General features: G+C 47.2%; 1 protein-coding gene across 1 annotated transcript in view; it reads right to left on the reverse strand.

Annotated features, from left to right (window-relative positions):
• The window catches only part of KIAA0319 (KIAA0319 ortholog), a 90,819-nt gene extending 81,985 nt beyond the window's left edge, over window positions 1-8,834 (reverse strand). Inside the window, 1 exon segment of the mRNA XM_044259989.1 lies at window positions 8,804-8,834. The gene's annotated coding sequence lies outside the window, so the exon portion shown is untranslated.
• Between the last annotated feature and the right edge of the window lie 2,423 nt (window positions 8,835-11,257).

Consider the following 11,257-nt stretch of genomic DNA (forward strand, 5'->3'; position numbering starts at 1 on the left):
TGTGATCTCTGTCTGTCAAATAAATAAATAAAAATCTTTAAAAAAAATGTCTTAAAAACCATGTAAAACAGCATAAAAGTTCACCGGAATAGTGGGGAGGGGGGAACAGGCAGTGCTAGAAGGCATCGGTAACATAAGCAATGAAAACACCATACAGTGGCATCCAGCTTCCTAAAAACCTAAACTTCCTACGTAGATAAATTAGCAGATTGTTGTCTTTATAAAATCTAACTTGTTCTACAGAAAGCACTGGTTGCAAATGTCATGCATTTTCATTTTTTTGCTTTCAAAGCAATAATTTTTCAGAGTAACCCTCTCTTTGCCTATCTCCTAGCCTCGAGTTCTCTTCTTTAAATTGTTTAGTTCTAATACGTCATATATGACTCATACAGAACTTACGAAATGTAAAATCACCCCGCAGGCTGTTATTAAAAGCCAAGGTCCAGAACACTTCTTATTTCTATGTCCCCATTAGATACTCAAGAAAGTATGTGCTTCTTTAATACGATCCTTGCATTTTACCGTCTATGTCAGTTTCCTGGGACTGCTGTAATAACATGCAACAAACTAGGTGCCTTAAAGCAAGAGAAATCTGTCCCATCGCCATTCTAGAGGATTTCAGATGCCGTTCCAGCAGTCTGAAATTGGAGCCCGGGCAGAATCCTTCCTTGCTCCCCACCAGCTCCCGGCACTGGGTGGCAGTCCCTCCCATCCCTTGGCTTACAGTGACATCACTCCTGGCTCTGCCTCTGTTGTCCCATGGTGTCCTCCCTGTGTGCCTTAATGCACTTACATCCACATCTCTCTTATAGGGACATCAGTGCGAGGGATTAAGGGCCCACCCTGCTGACCTCATCTGAACTCCATGACCTCTGCAAAGGCTCTGTTTGCAAATAAGGTCACATTCCACAGGGAGGGAGGTGAACTCTTCACCCTATCTTTTGGGGGGACATAGTCCAACCTGGAACACCATCCTTTGTACTTTTCAAAAGACAGGCTTCCTGGAATTTGCCCCCTTATCTTAACCCATGAGTACCAAGAGCAGAGAGCATTTTCTAAGTGTAGGGGTAAAAAAAGCCAAATTCCTCACGGCGAGAAGAGAGAGGAACTCTGACCTTCAGATGCCAGGGGCTTTCTGTCATGTCCGCATGCCAACACAGAGCCAAGGTGAAGGGTAAAAAGTAAAAGGTAAAAAGACATTTATATTCATATTTACTTATGCATCCATTGGCCAGCTGCTAGAGTATTTTACCATCTTTCCTAAACTTTGCTAAGTTAAGACATTGCCTCCCAGCCCTCACACCGTAAATAACACCAGTTTTGTATTCTTGCAGACTCTGCTCCTACATTAAAAAGAAAAATTCCAGCACGTAAAACCTTGAGTGTACATTATGGGGCTTTAAATAATCTCCCTTAATTATGGAACTAGCTTAGTTTTCAATTGTTCAGCACTTCTATTTCTTCCTGAATTCAATCCCTACCTAACGGGGCCATCACTGCTACCCAAGTAAATGTTTTGTCCTGCACTATAATAATTAAACCAGCACCTTCCAAGCACCTAGCAAGAGTGGGCCAGCAGGCGTACAGGACAGCCCCATCAGTCCTCGGTGACAGCTGGGAGCCGGGGCTCAGTGCTCTGTGTGTCAGAGAAAGCGGATCTGCTTTGTGTCAAATTCTGAACACAGCTGGGGATTACTGTAGGGTCCAAGGGTGGACTGTCATGTTGATTATTTTAAATAAAAGTTACTTAAGAGACAGCCTGTATAATCAGGACACTCAGACGTTTCTCCATCCCCCAGAAAGCAGGAAATAGATCTCCCACGAGAAAGGCACCTCTCTGAACCGGGAGGTAAGGAGACACCCTCAGCACCAGAGACAGGAAATTCAGAGCCTAGAAGGCTGTATGAACCCCTCTTGTTACTGCTGACTAGTTGACTATCTCAGCCCGAATTCTGCTTAGAATTCCTTACTAATCAAAGCTTCCAAAGTTAAGTTTTTCTTTGTCCTATCAATTTCTCAAAGATTTATTGTCTCTTTGTCTAAAAAATATAAAAGCTGCCAGCCTTGGTCACTTCTTCAAGTCTCAGTTTTATCACTGAGCTTCCATGTGCACATGTAATAAAACCTGGATTTTTTTTCTCCTGTTAATCTGTCTCTTGTCAATTTAATTTTTAGTCTAGGTGTAAGATCTTGAAGGGTAGAGAAACATTTTTCCTTCTCTTCGTTACTAAACTTCCAAATCTGGCAAACCATTCATCCATTTGGAGACTGTTCAGATTTTTATTTCTATTTATCAGCAAGTCTATGACCAGCTAGCCAAAAGGTTTTCCTTTAGAATTTAACTTCCTGGGGCACCTGGGTGGCTCAGTGGGTTGGGCATCTGCCCTCAGCTTGGGTCATGGTCTCAGGGTCCTGGGATCGAGTCCCTCCTTGGGCTCTCTGCTCCGCGGGGAGCCTGCTTCTCCCTCTCCCTCTGCAGCTCCACTGCTTACACGTGCACGCACTCTCTTGCTCCCTGTCAAGTAAATTAAAAAGAAAAAATCTTAAAAAAAAAAAAAAAAGAAATTTAACTTTCTGGGGGCACCTGGCTGGCTCAGTCGGTGGAGTGTGTGACTCTTGATCTCAGAGTCATGAGCTTAAGCCCCACGTTGTATGTAGAGATTACTTAGAAATACAAACTCTAAAAAAATTTAAAAATTTAAAAAATAAAAATTTAACTTTCTGGCATTAAGCAAATAATTGTTCACTTACTCCCTATGATCGCAAAAGAAAGAGAGTACTGTCAGCTATCAGTCTATCCTTCTAACAAGGAAATAAATGGTTTATAGTATTTATCGTCACCATCATTAACAGAACAGCCACTGATAATAGTGCTTACGGTCACAAGGTAACTTTATATACTTCATAGCATCCGAGCCAAGCCTCCCCATAACCATCTGAGAGGTAAGAAATTCTGACCCTCAACAGGTGTACGAACATTTTGGATGAATTGGCTAAAGAAGTCAGTTTCCAGTTTCTCCAAAACGAGTCCTGAAGTTTTCAATGGGTCGGGAACACAGAAGATAAAAGCAAGCCCTGATCTTTTTCACTCCCAGCAGTCTCCCTCGACCCAGCAGGCGAGGAACAGTCCCGGAGTCACCCCGGACCTGCGCGGCCCTGGAGAGAGGGGTGGAGAAGACGCCACTCAGGGAGCCCCTGCAGGACAGTCAGGGTGCTGCTGCTGCGTCTCCGGGTGCACACAGGACCCCCATCCTCACGAGCAAACAAGGGAGTCGGAAGGAGATCTAGATAATACACTCAGCTAGGGGCTAAGCTGAGAAACTCGGCAGCGTTTCAGTACCACAGTCTACACCCTAACTTTCTCCACTCGAAACTGGTAAGGTAAAATAAGTTCAAGAAAACCTGTGCCAAGCAACACAGAGGATTACCCAGGATTTTACTGGCAACTGAGATAATGCCTTACAATTACAGGATAAAGGACGCCCTATCAGGAGATCAAACAGATTTAAGGGAAACACGATCCAGCCAGTGTTGGGTTTTAAACACAGGAAGGGCACTGGTGTGGAATGGGGAGAGAACAGATTCTGTGGGGCCCTCCGAGGGCAGATCAGGGAACAAGGTGGAGAAAATACAGGCAGAGAGCAAGGACCAACCCTCCCCCGCCATCTGTCAGCTTTCTAAGAACGGCACCGGTGAGATGGTGGGAGTGCAGCAGGAGAGGTTTCCGCGTTATTAAATCCACCGCGTTAATGCAACAAACACCCGCATCAGGGTAAGTACGGCCAGGCTGCCGGCGACCAGCAAAGTTCCTCGAAGCAGCAGCGTCTCTGCGCAGGGCAGACAGATACACAGCTTGACGGGCACGAATGTGAGAGATCCCATTCCCAGGCGTGGCCAGCAGCGTGACAAAGATGGGACAGAGAATCCGTCTCTTTTTCAGCAGAATCACACAGGCCGTACTGACAGAGATGATGGCAGAGTGCGTGCGGGCTGAGACGTGGTTCGCCCTAGGAGGGTAACGGATGTCAAAGATGTTCGCAAAGGAATGGAGTATGAATTAAAACTCTGCAGAATGCTTTCTAGTACTAAGTAAGATTCATTTGCAAAAAATAAACAGGCAAAACTATATAAGGATATTTGGGGAATTAGAAGAAAAAACAAAGGTAGATTCTAATACTCATTATAAGGCAAAAGCCATCTAAAATATAGGAACTAAATGACATTTTATTATGGCTCACTCCGTAACTAACTAGGAACAACGATGACAACGCAACCCAAACACAAAGGGATGGGAATTATGATGTAATAAATGCTATTGTGGCGACTCTACATTACACATGAGCGGAAGATTTACCTGAATGTTCGAAAGACAAAATAACGTCAATAGGGGAAAAAATGAAGGAGAAGGAGGGAACACAATTTGGTTCCAAATGCAGAGCCAAAAGTAAGTTGGGACAATTAAGGAATTAGATACTAAGAAATACAAGGCAGATAAACACAAAATATTCAAGTTCCATGGAATTAAAAAGTGTTCCCCAAAAAGCTTAATTTAATGCCTGCTATAAATGAAACCAGCGCTCAATGCTGGGGATATACAGACGAACAAGGCGGGTTTGCCGAGGATGAGCCTGGCAGACCAGCACTGGGACCCTCCTTCCAACAGACGAATGGCCAGGCAGGATACAACACACACACACACACACACACACACACACTCCCCGTAACACACACTGCTCCACTCCAAGGAAGTTCTAGAACATGAGATCTTATTGCATCTGCTGCAGTCTCTTCTTCTGGGGTATAACCTGTATTCCAGAGAAATGGTAATCCACAGAGGATGACTAAAGAAGTACAAATGATCTTACCAGACCTACCAAAACCAAAGAAGGAGCAGCACAGTGAAGACCGAAAAAGAAGGCTGACTGTGGCTCAGTGCACCATCAGGAAAACAGTCGAACAGTGATCAGCAAGGGTGACAGGAAAATTCGAAGGTGGCCTCAGGACCCTCACCCCGGGGTGTTACTGCCACGAGGACATGAGGATTCCCTGCAAGGACAATTTTGCAGATATAATGAAGGTTACCCATCGGTTGGCTTGAAGACAGGGAGCCCATCGGAGTGATCCGAACCTATCATTAGAGCCTTTAAAACAGTGATCTCCCTCCACTAACAGAAAGGGAAGTCAGAGAGAAGACACTGAGCACGACAGAAACATTCTGCTGCTGGCTCTGATGATGAAGGGAGCGTCTAGAAAGAACGCCTCCAGAAGCTGAGAGCAACCACAGGGACGGCTGGCAGGAAAGGGGGATCTCGGTCCTGTTGGCTTCTGCCAACAGCCTGACTGAGCTGGGCTGCAGGGTCCTCCCCACAGCCCCCAGATGAAAATGAGCTCCGCTGGTAACCTGATGTGGGTCTAGGGAGACCCTAATTCATGCTCATAAAAAGGTATTGTTTTAAGCCCCAGAGTTTGCGCTATTCTGTTCTGCGGCAACAGCAAACTGGTGCGGCAGGAGAGACGGTGGACGTCTACTGACATCATGAAATATTACGGAGCCCCTCACACGTGTCACTGCAGCTTAGAAAGACTAATGCACAGGGTCTAGAAGAAGTCCGAGGCACGCCATGGTGAGCTAGAAAGCAACCTGGCCTGCCAAGGCATGCCTCCTCACAGGGACTCTGCTTGGACAACCCAGGACCTTCCAAACCCAGGCTAAGCGGAGCACATGCCTACAGAGCAGCAACAGATCTTTTATTAACACACGGCTACACGGCTAAACTTCTAGGCAGAAGCAATGCAAAATCTATCTCTCTTTCTAAAATAAATAAATAAATCTTAAAAAAAAAAAGTGTGACTGGTCAACTGAGTGGAAGAAGACTAGAATAATAAGGTCAAAAAATTTCTCCAGATTTGGAAGAGCAGGTGCAGTGTGGCAATGGATAAAATAGTCCAATGCAGGGGCGCCTGGGTGGCTCAGTCATGGGGTGTCCACCTTCGGCTCAGGTCATGATCCCTGGGTCTGGGATCAAGCCCCGCATTGGGCTCCCTGCTCAGCGGAAAGCCTGCTTGTCCCTCTCCCACTCCCCCTGCTTGTGTTCCCTCTCTCGCTGCATCTCTCTCTGTCAAATGAGATCTTTTAAAAAGGGAAGGAGGCAGGCAGGTAGGTCCAGTGCAAAAGGGTGAAGACTAGTTAGTCATCAGACTCATAAACATATATGACAGGGAGTGGGGATCTCAGTGCTATGACTAGAGAAGTCTTTTACTCCAGCAACATATGAAGCACGGGCACCTAAAATTTGGAGGTTTCAAGTCTTTTAGGACAATAAGATTGAAGATACGGAACTAACAGGAGATATTTCAACTTCCTGATAAATAGAAATACACTTGAGAGAGATGGTGATGGTAGTTCTTTTAAAAGACAAGTGTGCTACATGGACCAGAAGGCAGGACAAAAGCCAAAGAAAATGCTAAGGTATGCTGCTTGTCACGATCCTCGAACAGCAGGGTCCTCCTCATCCTAGAAGGGAACAATGTGTGCCTCCTCACCTCATGAAGAAACATACTGCAAAATGGAATACATCAAATCTGAGGGTGGCAACAGATTTAACAAATTAACAAATTCAACAACAAATTAACAAATTAACAAATGTAACAAGTTAACTCCACAAATTAACTGGAGTTAATTTGTTCATTTCTCGTCCACTATCATAATTCTTGTGCTTTCAATTATGGCATGGAAAGACTCCACCTTTAAAAATTCATGTTGAGGTCTGAATTATGCCCTTACTCTAGCTACACTGTTTCAATTAAATAGATGTTTACTAGAATCCCACCCCCCCTTTTTTTTTGAACTTCAGGAAAAGAACTTGCAGCTGTTTGGACAGAGAAAAGCTTTCCAGCTGCTAACGTAATTCTACCAACGTCATTTGGAAGGGAACAGAGCTAAAACTCCAATACTGTATCTTTATCTACCTGCCTTTTATTTCTGTGAGAGGCTTTGCTCTGAAACTCAAGCATCTATTGTTGAAAGATTCTGAAAAATGATGCAAAAGTAGGTGTTATGTTGGCCTAACCCTTTTTACCACTTAGTAGAAACAAGTGAAATAATTTCTCATTATTGAATTCACATGAATAGTGTTTAAAAATACAGACTAAAAAAAAAAAAACCACAACAAACAGAACAAGAAATTACTAATTACTCTAGGCCTACTGAAGCAAAACTCTTCCTTGCGGTATTAAATATACTTATCTGGAATTGCATGCCTTTAAGGTTGTGATTATGTTTAGCATTGTTGTTGTTTTAATAATACTACAAGGAAAAATTATGTACTTTATGATGGTTTGACATTATAAATCAGAGAAGGTTTTGTCACATCAAAATAATTCTACTTTTACTGCCAAGTTATTTTGAAGACAGAACATACTTCCTGAAAAGAAAATTTATTTCAAGAATGATCACAACTTTTATTGAAGGGTTACAGCGCCTTATGCATAGAACTTCATTTAATTCTTAGAGGAATTCTATCAGTAAGTCCTATTATTATCCTTATTTTACAGATAAAGAAACTGAGGCTTACAGAGACTAGGGAATTTGCCAAATGTGACAGAGCCACAGAGCGGCAGGACCACGATCAAACCCAGGTCACCTGACCTGGAAATCTACATCACCTGCTCCCCAACATGGAAGAGTCACGCCTGGTTCTGCATATTTATTTAAAGAGCACGCGTTTTCTCTGCTTGGCTACAAAACAACTAAAAGTCAAGAAAATCTGACAGCCAATCCACTCTTTCACGTTGAGAAGTTACGGAAACTCTCTTTTGACTATTTTTAATACATAAAGATTTTGGCCGAATTATTTTTGTTTTTCTGGAAGAAAATGACGTCCCCGCACGGGCGTTATGCGGGGCCAAGGGTGATGAGTCTCCTGCGGCTGCAAAAAGCCTTGATCCACGTCATCTGCGTCTCAGTGACAGAAGAATTCCGCTTTCTCTAGGACTCTTACCTCGATGACTGGATTATCTCCAGTTTTCCTCGTTTATATGAAAAGTGATGTAAGATATTAAACACAAAACAAGACGCTGTATTTGCCACCACTTCAGGGGTCCCCATGACTGCGGTCTTCTCGTCTGAACAGTGCGGAGTGTTCAGACAGGAACATGCATTTCAGGAATAAAGGAATCAATACTGACGTTCGTCTCAGAAATCCTTGTGTTTTTTGTTTATTTGTTTGTTTTTTGTTTTTGTTTTTGGGGGGTTTTGTTGTTGTTTTGTTTTGTTTTTGGTTTGGTTTGGTTTGTGAGAAGGCGGCTGTGCACAATTCGCTTCTACCACGACCGTACACCTCGACTTTCCACGCCGGCGCTCTCTGAGCCGCCAGCCCGCAGCGCGGGTGGAAGCAGCCGGGCCGAGGCCGGCCGTGACCGGGCCCGTCGCGTTCGCTGCCGCTCGCACGTGAGCCGGCGCGGCGGAGAGCGACGACCCCCGACCACCGGACCGACGCGCTCGGCCGGCGACGCCGTGACTCCTCCCCGTTCCGCGGAGCAAGCGCCAAGGGAAGCGAGAGAAGCGTGAAGCGGTTTTAAGCTTCGGGTTCCGGCGAGGCCGCCGCGGCCGGCAAAGGTCCCACCAACAGGACTCAACCAAGTTTAGAGAACGCGGTTCCACAGGCGCGGAACGCAGCTCGTGAGGCCGGGAAAGACGGGAGGGCTCCCGCCGCCGCCCGACCCGGCCGCGCCCCGCCGCGCCCCGCCGCGCCTTGGACGCTCTTCCCGCCCCCCCCCCCCGCGAGAGCCCCGAGCAACTCACCTCCGAAACTCTGGGCGCCCGGGCTCTGCGCCTCGGGCGGGGCCCGCTCCCCGCCGCCCCTGCTTCGCGTCGCTCTGGCCGGCTGCGCTCCCGGACGGCATCCCCTGCCGTCGCACCTGCTCCTCGGCCGGCGGCGTAATCCGCTGCGGGGCACGTGCCCACGCCCTCCCACGCCCTCCCACGCGCTCCCACGCGCTCCCCCCACGCAGGCGCGCGCTGCTGCCGCCTCACGGGAGGGGCCGCCCGCCGAGGGAAGCCCCCGCCCGCTCTCCCCCCGACAGAGCTTCGCCGGAGGGACTGTGGTCCGAACCCGGGACCGGCGGAGGCGACCGCGGCGCGCTGACCTCCAGCCGCGAACGCGAACCCGTCTACGCCCAGCCCAGGGTCCGCGGGGCTCTGCCGCTGTCCGACAAGGACGCCGGCCCGGAACGGACCCCCGCCCGGCCCCCTGCAGCAGCTTCCGCGGGAGCCGGGGCAGCGCGCGCCCGTGATTCAGCGCCTTTTCGCGGCGCGGTTACCACGGCGACGCGCGCGCACGCGCCCCTGGGAGGGGCGGGCCGCGGTCCCTGCCCAGCTGCCGGCACCCAGGTGCCCGCGACTTTGCACACGGCTTTCGGACGGGAAGGCGGCCTGGAGGCCCACCGCCTCTCCTTCGTCAGCCCCTTCCCTGTCGCCATGATCCTAGACGGCCCTGGGGGATGAGCCCCCTTTCATATGCCCGGGTCAGAGTGGCTCAAGGAAGCCAAGAGCACACCACCTGGGTTAAAGACCCTTTAGGAATGTGTCCCCTGAAGGGAAGGTACCCCACATGCACAGGTCCCACTCCGCCGGCGGGAGCCTCTTTGGGCCCTACTATGTCTTGAGCATGTGATTCTTTCTGATTTAGGTTCGCGGGTGCTGGGAGGGGCCCGGTCAACTCCACGCATTCTAAGTTAATTAGGTGCCCACCGTGTTTAGGCTACATTTGCGTTTATGGGAAGATGATGATCGGAATCGCAGAAAATTCACGAGGAAGAAGACCCTTTCTTGCATTTATTCTGTTTTTGTACAATAAAGATGCTCAAATGTCTAAGTAGGGTAACACTGGATTCTGTGAAGTTCTTGGGATCAGAAATTGGTCCCTGTTGGTTACTGTTTCAGAGGCAGATTGGAAAAGAAGGGGGGTTAAATAGAGATTGGAAAAAGAAGCCAGCGCGTTCCTCGAGCATTCATTCCTAGCACATTACCAAGGCGGGGGGACATACGGCACCGAGTCACCAGACCCCACGAGCAAGCCCCTCCTAGGCTTCTCGATGGGGGCGGATAGGCCTTGGACGACTTACATAACCCTGCTAAACTTCGGTTTCCTCAGTTACAAAGTGGAGATAATTGCACTCATTTAGGACCACTATGGGAATTCAATAATGAACGCTGCAAGAGAAAGCTATCCAGGACTGAAAGAATGGAAATCAGATTGAACCAAAAAGAAAAAAAGCAATCGTGCCACTGACCAGGCTGGGAAGACACAGATAAAGCCAGAGCAAAGTTAAGAGGAAATACGGTCTCTCCGAAAGTCATGCAATCAGGATGACTTCCCCAGATGTCAGAAGAACCTTAAGAAACTCACCTCCTAAACTCACCCCATAAATGAGGTAACAATCCTCTCTGTAAATGACTTGCTTTCTTACCCCAGACACCACCTGTTTTGCAACCCACGCACACTGGTGATGCCAGTTACTACACTCTCTTCTGCTCACGAAAGAACCCAATCTCTAGTTAACCCCCTTTCTTTTCCAATCTGCCTCTGAAAAAGTAACCAACAGGGACCGATTTCTGATACCAAGACCCTTCACAGAATCCAGACCTGGGAACCCACTTCAATGGGAACCCACACCTTACGCCCTTTCTCCTCCCACCTGACATTCCACAATACCCTGAATGCCCTCTCACTGTACCAATAATCTGACTGAGCCAACAGGCTTGTTCCCAAAGATCTTTAATATGCATGGGTTTAGCCCAGAACATTCAACTTTTAACATCTTTTAAGTCAGTGCCATTACAATGAATACCTGTTTTGATACGTATATAAATTTAGAATCTATTTTGGCACTGCATGAAAAGGTTAGTCGGCCTCCCTAGGACACTAATGTTAGGATACTATCCTTCACTTCTCTTCAGCATTTAATGGCATCTATTGAGGTCTGGCTACATGTCAGAGACTATAATAAATATTAAGGATAAAGTATGTTTCCTTAGTATAGCTCTTCTACTTCATCTGCTCTTGTTTATATGCTGTTGGATGGAACATTTGTCTAACAGACTGTACAAAGACCGGAATTACCAAGGTCTAGCAAGCTTCAAGTATATTCGACATCGGTGGCAATGGTGGTGTTTAGTCTATTGAAATAAATACAAGATTCCGAGTTGGCATTTCCCCAAGGGAAGTAAGGTACTCAGAGCTAGTATTCTGGAAAA

Source organism: Neovison vison, chromosome 1 (genome assembly GCF_020171115.1).
Source record: "Neovison vison isolate M4711 chromosome 1, ASM_NN_V1, whole genome shotgun sequence".
NCBI classification, from domain to species: domain Eukaryota; kingdom Metazoa; phylum Chordata; class Mammalia; order Carnivora; family Mustelidae; genus Neogale; species Neogale vison.